Genomic DNA, 12,122 nt, shown 5'->3' with positions numbered 1-12,122 from the left:
TCCAGCTTTGCTTGTGTGTTTATAATAGAGAATGGAGATTAAACAATTTCGTGTACTCTGACCTTTTTCTTTTTTCACGGAACATTACAACATGCACATTTTTAGGAGCAAATTTTAAACTGTTGACCTTTCGCTACTTGTAGGAAAAATTCTTCAGAAAATGTCAAACGCCGCCTGCTTGTTGTAGGAACCAGAGAGTCCTGAAGTTGTGAGACTGTTCTGACTCTCAGAAGGTTCCCAGAGAGCCAAGAAGCTCTGGTGGACAGGTTGATGGCAGTGGCCGAGGAAGCAGCCAGCCAGCCCCTGGGGCAGGACAGCACTAGCAGGAAGCGGGCCGCTAGAAAGCCCTATGCCCACTTCCCCGGGGCTTCCCCTTACTCGCTCACAGCCCTCCACTAGCCCACATCCTCTTCTCCTCCCCCAGGTCTGTCTTACCCTCTGTTCTCCTCCTTGGGAGCCCAACCATGCTCTGAAGCATCCGTAGGTGGGGAGCGGTTGCCCCAGCACAAGGAAGGGGAACCCCCGAATCCACTGTAGCAGGTAAAGAGGAGTTCTGAAACGCAAGGTCAGAACCTGTATTTTCCTGCAAGTCTTACTGCAAGTTTTCCTACAGGTAACTGAACTGCACAGTGTTGTTCAGTTACTTCCAGCATATTGACCTACAAATGCTTCTGTTATGATCAGTGTCCAAGTCACAGGACTCTGTCCGACTCCACTAGGTGTAAGGTGTGGCTGTCATGCTGGGCTTTCAAGGTCCTGATACTCCCTGTGTATACGGGATGGGGTGTCCCCAAAAGGACAACAGCACCCATTGCATCACTCCCCACGGTCCTGTCTGTCTATCACCTGAAAAGCTGCCTAAAACGCAGACCTGGGAAGGAGGGTGCTACATGGAAAAAAGGTAGAATTGGTTTTTTGGTTTTAATTCAAAGACACACACACACACACACACACACACACACACACACACACACAGAGACACTGAGGTGATCAGCCAGAGACAGGACTTGCAAAGTTGGAGCTGCTGTGTACATTTATTTCAAACAGGCTGGAGGATCTAGAAGCCTTGAGACGACAGAGCCACAGAAGATGCAGAAACCGCTGCTCCACAAGTGAGCTTGTGGATTCCTGGGCATAGGAGATTTTCTTGGCTCTATTACACTTCCACAGTATTTGCTCAAATCTTTGAGAGCTTCAGCTGTAGCATTCTCTTCTAAGAAGGATCATCAGGCTTTAGCCCCCTCCACTCCATCGAAACAGCCACCAATGACCTTCTCACTGTAAAATCCAATGATTGACTCTCCTCATCTTACTTTACTTTTTGGCTGCTAGGATGCACATTCTCCACTGAGCTACTGGAAGGCCATGGGCTCCTGGCTTTCCTCCCTTGCTGGCAGCTCCTTCCCCATTTCCTGGGCCTAGTCTTCCAAGTGCTGGGGTCCCCTGAGATCAGCCACCTGACCTCTTCTCTGTCTGCATTCTGATACCTCATCTAGCCCAGTGACTGTAAATATCGTTGACTTGCTGATGGTTCTCAGGTGTGTATTGCCACACCAGCCCTCTCTCCTGAGCACCAGGTTCACACATCCACATACCTACCTGGCATCAGCACTTAAAGTTGAGCTGCATCTTCCAGACTCAGCATAGCCAAAGCCTAATTCTGTTTCTCCCCCTTGCTAACCTGCCTTTCCCTGCATTCACAACCTCAGAAAATGGTGTCAACTGCACTCAGATATTCAGGATAATGTCCTTGGCTTCCTCCCTTATCTATTTCTTTCCAATGCCCCACAACTGAGCCATCCACAAACCCTGTGGGCTGCACTCTCAGCAGACACTCGACCTTGGTTCACCACTTCTTCAGTTCTCACCCTGGTCCCTGATCCCACCAGCTCTCAGCTGGACTGCTACAGTCACCTTCTGGCCACTGATCTCTTTGCCTATATACATACCTCCCAGCACTGATTCTCCACACAGAAGCTAGAGTAATTCGCTCATATACAGTATCATAGCACTCCTGGGTTCAAACTCCACCAGGGGCTGCCCATCACAACTGGAGTAAAGTCAATGTTTTAACCAGGACCTATTCCCCAGGTGCCATTCTTTCCATGTACTGGCCTCCCTGCTGAACAAGGTACAAACTGCTTTAAAGACAGCACTGTGGGCAGTACTGTTCAAATATAAAGAATGGCATCATCAGTAATCCCCTGTTAAATAGCCTATGGCCTCCATCACGCTTGCTAGGAAAGATAAATATCTTTAACTTTTACTTTATAAATAAAATATTCTTTGTCTAATTGTAGAAACTTGAAAAACATGAAAATCTCCCAAAATATAAAAAAGTATAAATAAAATAAAAATCAAAGTATGAAAGCTCAAAGATAACTAATTATCATTATTATTTTGGTCTAATTTCCTGCCATCAAAGGAAATACATAATAGAAAATCTATGAAGTATTGACTTTTAAAAAATGGATGATTCAGCCAGGTGCAGTGGGTCACAGCTGTAATCCCAGCACTTTGGCAGGCCGAGGCGGGTGGATCACGAGGTCAGGAGATCGAGACCATCCTGGCCAATATGGTGAAACCTCCTCTCTACCAAAAAACACAAAAATTAGCTGGGTGTGGTGCCACGTGCCTGTAATCCCAGCTACTTGGGAGGCTGAGGCAGCAGAATCGCTTGAACCTGGGAGGCGGAGTTTGCAGTAAGCCGAGATCGCGCCACTGCACTCCAGCCTGGGTGACAGAGCAAGATTCTGTCTCAAAAAAAAAAACAAAAACAAAAACAAAAAAAAAACAAAGGATGATTCCTTTGTCACATGTCTTAAAGGTTTTAATTTTACCATTGCTATTGGGAAATCTTAATTGCATATAATAGTTCCTTGTATGAATATTCCATAACTTATCCAACCCTCTAGTGTTGAGGCTTTAGGTTTAAATGTTGCCGCAATGTAGAATCTGGTGTACAGAAAGGTTGATTTCTTTAGGGTACATCCTAAAAATGAGTCAGAGTACTAACATTCAAGGCCTTGAGAGATACTGTCAAATGGCTTTGAGAAGCATCACTTCAAGCAGCAATGTTTCCCTGTGTCCAATCCTTTATTTCAGACTGGCGGAAGTACACATCACCTGTGTGTACTGAAGTCATCTCTAGCTCTAAACTGGTGCTGGTGAATCCTACCCTTTACATCCAAACAGGCTCCATGGCTGGTTATTCCACTGTGGCCAATGGAGGTCTAGTCTTCCAGGCTAGAATCTCAGTTTCTTCTCTCTCATCAGGTCCCCTTCCCCAAATCCCACATGTGCACACACTCACTTGCTCATGGATGAACTTCTCTATTTCCATTGCATTCCAGTCCTCTGCAAAGCCTCATCATCTTTGCATGTAGATGACAGCACTACATTCTTACCTGGAGTAGTGCTTCTCTAACCAGTGAATTACCTGAGGCTATTACTACAATACAGGTTCTTATTCTACAGGATAGTACAATGAATATTGTAATCTGTGCAATTGTTTATCCTCTCTGCTAGATTATAACATCATTGATAGTAGGGGCAGAATATTAACCAATTCCATTGAACTAAATGAATTCAACCCTGAGTCCTTTCACTCAAGTCAAGTTAATACTTAATCCAGATACAGAGGGTTCATCACAGCAGGGCAAGGATGTTGTGTGTGTGTGTGTGTGTGTGTGTGTGTGTGTGTGTGTGTGTGTGTGCGCGTGCGTTTTCCTACCTACATACCATCCCAAAACAAATGTCCATTTGCTGAGGACTCTTTGAAAATTGATCTCAAAGGAATCTAAAGAGAAACCAGGATTGCAGTCCCATGTGTGGAAAGCTGCCACTTTCTGCTCTTCTTACAGTGAAGGGGTTTTCTACTGGGTCAACATCCTCTTTGAAATTTATACCAAGAAAAATATACACATATTAAACAGCAGCAGCAATTTACAGTAAAACAGAAAATTCCACTCAGGGCAGAAAACAACCAGAAACATATAACATTTCAAAGCTCTGGAAGTGGGAGCTCACATGCTTAAATCATTGCTTCATTGCCAGTTTTACTGCAGCAACAGCCTTCCCTCTGACAATCATGTCAGTATTACCAAACCTTTAAAACATTCACTTGGAGTTCAATCTGTTGCCCATATGTCAGATATAAGAATAGTTGAATTCACAATATTTATTCTGCACAAAAGTGGGTTCTATTTTAAAATCCCATTATCATGTGGTTACAGGATATCATTAAAATAAATATTAATGTAGGCCCATATCAGTTCTTAAAAACAGAATGAAGTCTGCATCCCATAAAACTCCCTGCATATTACTCAGCAGCACATTTGGAAGACAAGGCAGCCGTTGTTTATTATTATCTATGTAATCTTGCATTTCAGTTTCTAATGATCACAGATGGCAATAAACTCTTCCACTAGTGCTCAAGGCAAGAGGGTGATGGAAACCTTTCCTAATTGTGGCAAACATATTTTGACACGGATATTTATATGCAATTCTGCCAGGCAGGATACATTTATATCCAGTTTTATTATCCTGGTGATACTAAAAAACAAAATCTATGTGTCAATGTCGGATTTTTCAGGTATGCAGTCATTCTCTTAACTTCCTGCTTGCAGACTAGTAAATACTTTTCTTTTTTAAGATTAAGATTATGGTTAAAAAAAAAAGTGCAGTTTCCCAGAAGAAAACCAGATGTTTAAGTTTTATTCTCAAAAATGATGTTGGTGTTGATTTTTTTTCTTAAAGGTCACTGCTATTTGTAAGCTCAAGTTTTGTTTCTCTTCACCCTTAGGATCTGTGGGAACGTCCACCCTTCTGAGTGGAAGAAACCCTGAGAACCTTATTTTTGAAGAAAAATGTTCAATCAGAACAGAGAATATTACAATGTTAGCAAAATTAAGGAGTAAAGTGATGCTTTTGAGTCACTCATACATATATTTTAAGAATAGATTTTGCAGCTTTTAAGTACAGCTTAGGAATAAAAATGATAAAAAACTTGACATCTCTGACTGCCACAAAAATGCCTTTTAAGACCTAAATATTTTTATCTTTCAAATAAATATTTTGTCCAGAATTTGACACAGTATAAACAAATATGTCTGATATGGACTTGCTGACTTAACTTGTTGTGTCACCTCTCTTGAAACAGGGTTCATGAGCAAATTCTTCTTCCCTTGATCTATCACAAGAGATTGCACCACACCACGGAGTGCCGGTAGTGGCCTTCCCTCGCCCCTTCTTCCCAACATGTCCCATGCACTATAAAGAATGGTTTAGTTGCTACTATTTTTCACAAGCTTTCCTGAGTTTACTAATGGTTGAGCACAAAGATATTTAACTTCAGGTTATAGTTTCAGGTAACCTAGACCTATAGTGGGGGTAAAAATATAAAACACACAGACACACACATACAGACACACATATACACACATATGCACAGTGTGGGGATGCAAATGGAATGGAACTACTCTTAACTGTTGGTAGGATATTGTCCTTCATGAATCTTCATGGGCTTGAATTGTTTGTGTGCCTTTGAGCCTTCTGAAAAGGAATTTATAAGCACCTCCTCTAAGAGCTTTACTTATCTGGGTGGTGTCATGGCTGAACCTTAGAAACAAAAAATGCTTGCCAGCAGCGTATATCTGAAGCCCTTGCAGGGTCAGAAAATGTGAATTAACCAGCATGGGTGCAGCAGGCCGGAGATTTCTCCTTTGCTCCAGAGAGCCAGGCAGTAAATAGAGACAGAGCACATGTTCTGGTGTCCCTAACGCCCCTTCGCAGGCAGACACACAGATCAATATGGACTCCTGATCCCGAGGCGTCAATGGAACGTCCAAGGTCAGCATGGCGAGTTCTCCTTTGGGAGAGACCACACTGAAGCTCAGCTGGCCATGGAACTCTGAGCCTTCACCTGAAGGCCTCTGAAGATAACTCCCTTTCTTTGGGCAAATCTACAGTGCCTTATTATCTCTCTCTATTCCTTAATGGAAACAAAATATGAGCCTTCTTACAGATGCTTTTTGTCTTGCTTACTGGCCCTCAGGAGATCTTATGCATTTTGTACAGCAGACTCCCCGCCCCCTTGCCCCACAATGGCCTATGTTGCATAACTTACTTGCCATCGTGGTGCCTTTGCAGTTTTTTCATCACCCTCACAAACACTTCTGCCGGTATGGAACCTTTGAAGGTAACGTGCAATTCTCTATCACTCCTCATCCCAACATATTTCATCATGCATCCCCCCATGATATCTTCCCACAGAAACACAAGCCGTTATTATACCTGAAAAAGTACCAATAATTCCATGATGTCATCTAATATCCAGCTGTGTCTGTCATGGGCTGAATTGTGTCTTCCCCAAATTCATATATTGAAGTCTTTGCCCCCGGTACCTCAGAATGTAACTTTATTTGGAACTAGGGTCTTTAAAGAGATGATTAAATACTGAGCATGATGGCTCATGCTTGTAATCCCAACACTTTGGGAGGCTGAGGCAGGTGGATCACCTGAGGTCAGGAGTTCTAGATCAGCCTGGCCAACATGGTAAAACCCCATCTTTACTAAAAATACAAAAAATTAGCCAGGCATGGTGGTGCATGCCTGTAATCTCAGCTACCTGGGAGGCTGAGTTCAATCAGAATTGCTTGAACCCAAGAGGCAGAGGTTGCAGTGAGCCAAGATTGTGCCACTGTAATCCAGCCTGGGTGACAAGAGCGAAACTCTGTCTCTTAAAAAAAAAAAAGAGAGAGAGATGATTAAGGTAAAATGAGGTCCTTAGGATGAGCCCTAATCCATTATGACTGGTGCTCCCATACTAAGAGGAGATCATGACACAGACACACACAGAGGGACCACCACGTAATGACACAGGGAGAAGATGCTATCTGCAAGCAAAGGAGGCCTTGGAAGAAACAACCCTGCCAACACCTTCATCTTGGAATTCCAGCCTCCAGAACTGTCAGAAAATAAATTTCTGTCATTGAAGCCACCCAGGCAATGGTACTTTGCAAATAAATATACCTAGCAAATAAATATACTGTTCTAAACTTATTTTATAGTTTTTAAAAAATTGTTGTTTTTTTGTTTTTTTCTTTTTTAAAGATGGAGTCTCACTCTGTAGCTCAGGCTGGAGTGCAGTGGCACGATCTCAGCTCACTGCAACCTCCGCCTCCTGGGTTCCGGCGATTTTAGCCTGGCTAATTTTCATATTTTTAGTAGAGGTGGGGTTTTGCCATGTTGGCCAGGCTGGTCTCAAACTCCTGACCTCAAGTGATCTGCCCACCTTGGCCTCCCAAAATGTTGGGATTACAGGTGTGAGCCACCATGCCTGGCCTAAAAAAAAAATCATTAACCAAATTTTATCCATTATACTCAGTTGTTATGAAAAAAAGTCACAGGCTTTTATTTTAGCCAAACTGGATTTCAAGTATGAAATTGGTACAAGGTGCCTTTGAACTGAATTCCTTATTTCTGGGCTTCACTTTCCTCATCAGAGACACCAGCCAACGCTGCCTGCTGTTGTTGAAGTGAGGCCAACTGTGGTGACAACTGAGGGAAAAAAAATTATATGAAAGTGTTGGTGCATAGAAAGTTTTCAGCAAATGTCCCTCTCATTCCTTAATCCAAACAGAAATCTACAAGTCTCTGTTAGAAGTAAGGATGAAGAACTGATGGCTATGCCTCCAGGAGCCATCATGATGATAATCGTCCCCCTATTGTACTTTGCAAACTAAAATCGTCTGGTTGAATTTCTTAAGAGGCTGTCCTATAGTAGTCACATTGCTAGGTGCTCCATAGGATGAAAGACCTCCTTTTCCCATGAAGAGTTAGAGAGTCTGAATGGGGGTGATAGGCACACGATTAAATCATTTTTATTCATAATCGAAGCTAATATTTAAGTACTTCTTTTGTTTCAGGCCCTGTGCGAAGCACTTTGGAAATTAACTCATTTGTTCTCCACAACAACTCTATGAGGTGCTGTTTTATCCTTACAGAGCCTAGCAAAGAGGAAAACTGGTACTCAGGTGTTGAGGGTGTGGGAGGGAGAAGCAAGGTTGCCTGCAGTGGGAGTCCCTTGTTGGGGAGGGGAGGATCCTGGAGACAAGCAGCAGAGATAGGCAGGGTGGGAGGGCCCCTGAGTGAAGGCAGCAGCAACCCCAAGGCTCAGGCACCTCCAGACTGCCTGGAGCACACGGTTTTGAATAGGCCAGTATTGGGAGAAAGAGCTGGAATGGGAGTAAGGGTCTTATTCAGGGATGAGGCTCAGAGGGAGAAATGTGTAATAAATTCTACAGCACCATGTAGTCACCGCAGGATCTTACATGAGGATTGTGCCTAACATAGATGATCCTTTTCAATTAGCCACCGCTATGGTTCCAGAAGCTTAAGCAGCCTACAATCTAATACATTAATCTGATAAGTTGTTATTACTGCATCTAGCTCAACTGCTGTGACATTCTGTAACCACTGTGCACAGCTTAATTGGAGATTTAAGACACATTGAAGATTCTGTTTTCCTCCTTGAGTAGGTGTTTTTAGGTTGATACAAAACTTCATCATACATACACATGCACAGTGACCTCTCTAAAAGCCCAATACCACAGGGCAGCACAGTAAACAGGTCACTACAACCTCAGATGCTCAGACAGGCAGATGACAAACGTGTGGGTCTGGCTGGGTGAAGACAGAGGCAGTGGCAAGACCGTGCGATCCGAGGACACATACCCAGTGAATAGACTGAAAAAGAGCACCACACTTGTACAGTGTACACAGGGAGGGCCTGGGGCCAACTCTGTGCTGTCCGTTTGCAGTCTGCGCAAGGGCTGAACACAAGATTGGAAGGGAAGAGAACTAACTTCTAGTTCTGCTTCTACTACTTACTAGATACGTGAGTTTGAGACTTTGAGTTCCCACTGGAAAACTACAGAGAATGCCAGTTGACCTGCCTCATCATCTGATCATTACTGGCTGCATGAGACAGGCATGACTTGAGACATAAAAGGCAGGCAACATTCGTTATTTGCGTGACGTGCTTGCCCGTTAAAAGGGTGCTGATGGAGGACGCAGGTGCTGCCTCCTCATAAAACACTACTGAAGAACCCAACAGCCAAGCTCTCACAAAACCAGGTCAAGTGTTTTCCCCCAAGGTTATTTAACTTGCAAAATGAAACAAAACAAGACTTCCCATCTGTTTTCCTCTTTCTGGCTGCACCTGTGTGGTTGAAGGCATGATAACATCAGATGTGATTTCAGTGTCATTTGATGAATTATATTCAAGTGAGGTCTGGGGTAGGGAGAAGTGAAACTTCAAGAATGTGTCATTGACATACAGGATACTTAACACAAACAACAGAAGCAGAAGTGGCCTCAACAAGCTTCTGCGCTCATTTCCTACAGAGAAAGAAAAAAAAAAAAGATGCTCATTAAGAACCCATATCTATTGGACACAAAAGGAAGTGTCGCCTCTTCTCTTCTCTAATAGACTGGCTCAAACAATGCAGTTAACCAAGTCTTTTTCCTTGGGAGGGGGGATGCCACTACAAAACTCCCTCTTTTTCTATCTTCTAAAAGGGTCTTACATGGTGTTATGAACTCAGGAGATCTTGAGAGAAACATTTGCTGATTTTAAATTTCAACTTATAGAAAAATCGTCCAATCTCCCGCAGTGGCAAACCACCACCAACACAATGAAATGAAGCTAGGGCAGAGGATGCCTAGATGAACACATCCTGTAGAAGTAACTTGTCCTTGAACAAAACCTGTTGGAGGTGATTAGGGGATGCGTCAGAGGTTCCTACTAATTCTGTCTGCACTGGGAGGGGGAGGCTGGTGAGGGGTGAAAATGGCATCTGAGTATTGTCTCATTACTGAAGGGTGGGCTCCAGGGTTCATCCCAGTAACCTAACTCAGAACAGTGCTACGGTAGGGAGAATACTGGAGGTGGCTCTATGCTGCCTGAGAAGCTCTGGCACCAAAAGACTACCCATGGGGAATGGGGTGCAGGCACAGGATGGGTGACCCACCAAGCTGCCCACACACTAGAACACAGCCTGGTGTCTCTAGTCATTTTGATTTTTGCAAATTAAAAAAAAAATCAAGTCTGGGAATGTTACCTCTTTGTTATTGAAAGTAGTATAACATACTAATTTATTATTTTTTACCTTTGGGCCAAAATTACCACTCACCACAGCATGTAGAAGAGTGCCTGGAATACAATAAATGCCCGTATAACATGTTGGCTTTTATTGAGATTCATTCACTTAGCAAAATTATATACATCTGAGACCTCACAGTATGATAGACTCATTCAGCTCTCTGCTTCCTTCCGTCTGATATAACATGAAGTGTTGGCTGGCACAACCAAGCTGACCCCAGATGTGGACAGAGCTCTTGGAGGAGGAAATGGTGTTAGGGAGAAGTAAGGGAATCAGAGACTCAAATATGAGTTGGGTTCAAATGTGCATCTCTCACCTACAGCTCAAGGTTAATTGCACTCACACAACAGTGCTGGATGCAACACGGTAAGACCAGGTAGTGAACTGTAATGGGTTCAAGTCATAAGATGTTACCTTAGCAGAAAACAGATATCAAAGTAAACAGAATGAGAATGAGATGTGTAGCACAAATGACAGATGTACATTTAGACAGCACTCATAACCATATATTCAAATAGGTCACTAATGGTCCCTGTTACTGCTCAATAACATCATCATCTACCCTCATTTAGTATTTGCCAGTTTTCAAACTGTGTGCTTATATTGTTTAAATTGATTTGTGCCGGCTGGGCATGGTGGCTCACACCTGTAATCGTAGCACTTTGGGAGGCTGAGGCTGGAGGATCACTTGAGGTCAGGAGTTCAAGACTAGCCTGGCCAACATGGCGAAACCCCTACTAAAAATAGAAAAATTAGCTGGGCATGGTGGCACAGGCCTGTAATTCCAGCTACTTGGGAAGCTGAGGCAGGAGAATCGCTTGAACCCAGGAGGCAGAGGTTGCAGTGAGCCGAGATTGTGCCACTGTACTCTAGCCTGGGCAACAGAGTGAGACTCTATCTCAAAAAAAAAAAAAAATCGATTTGTGCCACAAAAGCCTGTGAGGTGGCGCAACTAATAGGATCCCATGTGTCAAAAAGGGAAGCTGATATTCAGAGAGGTTGTGACTTTTATTATCTCCCAGCAAAGCAACAGCCCCAGAGTCTGACACTCTGGAACATGGCCTTCTTGCACTGGACCCTCACTGACCATCATTCCTATACATAATTATATCAGGTCCTACTACTTCTACTTGTCAGGCACCAGTCTAAGCACATTGCCAGTATTAATGACTCTTTGCAACAACTCCAGGAGTTTGTGACCATTATTAAATTCATTTTAAAGGTAGAAAACTGAGGCCCAGAGAGAGTAAAGTCAGGGACTTAGAGATTCAATCCAAGACAGGCCAAAGGTTTTCCCTTGTTGTCAGAGGCAGGATAAATTGCATCGCTTTATTTCCTTCTTCTGGTTATGAACAAATCAGTTTTATTTGGGTGTTCCTAAGAGAGACCTCTCTCTCCAGTCTCAATTCATTCTCTCCCATTCTTCATGGCACTGATCATTTCTCATAACATCTGATGCTCCCTTGTTTGTAATGTCTCTTGCAGAGTCTGCAAACCCCACGACGGCAGAGCTTCCATTCTGTCTCCCCTATATCCCAAATGCCTGGTGCAACTGATTGATGCCTGGCACCAAACAGGTACAGAGATATTTGCTGAATGAACACACATACAGACATAGAGTCCTGCTAACAACAGAAATAGACAAATTTTTGAAAATAGGTAAGTCGAGTCATTAAGATCTGGCAATTTAAAAGACAAGCAAAATAGAACACACAATTGGCTCTGTTTACCCTCCAGCTGGAATAAGTGGGTGTGGAGGGCCCAATGGCCATAGAGGGAGTGACAGTGTTTACATAGAGCCCTTCCCCTCTTGCACAAATACTGAAGGGGTCTGGGGGGACAAAGGACAGGCCAGGTTGCTGCAGCAATCTCTTCCCTGATCAAGACCCACTAGGTCTGGCTTGGGGGCAGCCTGGAGTCAGCAGAGCTGAGGTGCTTCTGAGTAGCGGTGTCTTC

The 12,122-nt window shown here is 43.5% G+C and overlaps 1 protein-coding gene across 3 annotated transcripts in view; it reads right to left on the bottom strand.

Moving 5' to 3' along the window:
- Positions 1-12,122, bottom strand: part of LOC105489034 (pleckstrin homology and RhoGEF domain containing G1) — a 243,534-nt gene that overhangs the window by 210,438 nt on the left and 20,974 nt on the right. The window lies entirely within an intron of this gene.

This window comes from Macaca nemestrina, chromosome 5, assembly GCF_043159975.1.
Source record: "Macaca nemestrina isolate mMacNem1 chromosome 5, mMacNem.hap1, whole genome shotgun sequence".
Lineage (NCBI taxonomy): Eukaryota > Metazoa > Chordata > Mammalia > Primates > Cercopithecidae > Macaca > Macaca nemestrina.
This window is presented reverse-complemented; position numbering and strand designations above follow the sequence as displayed.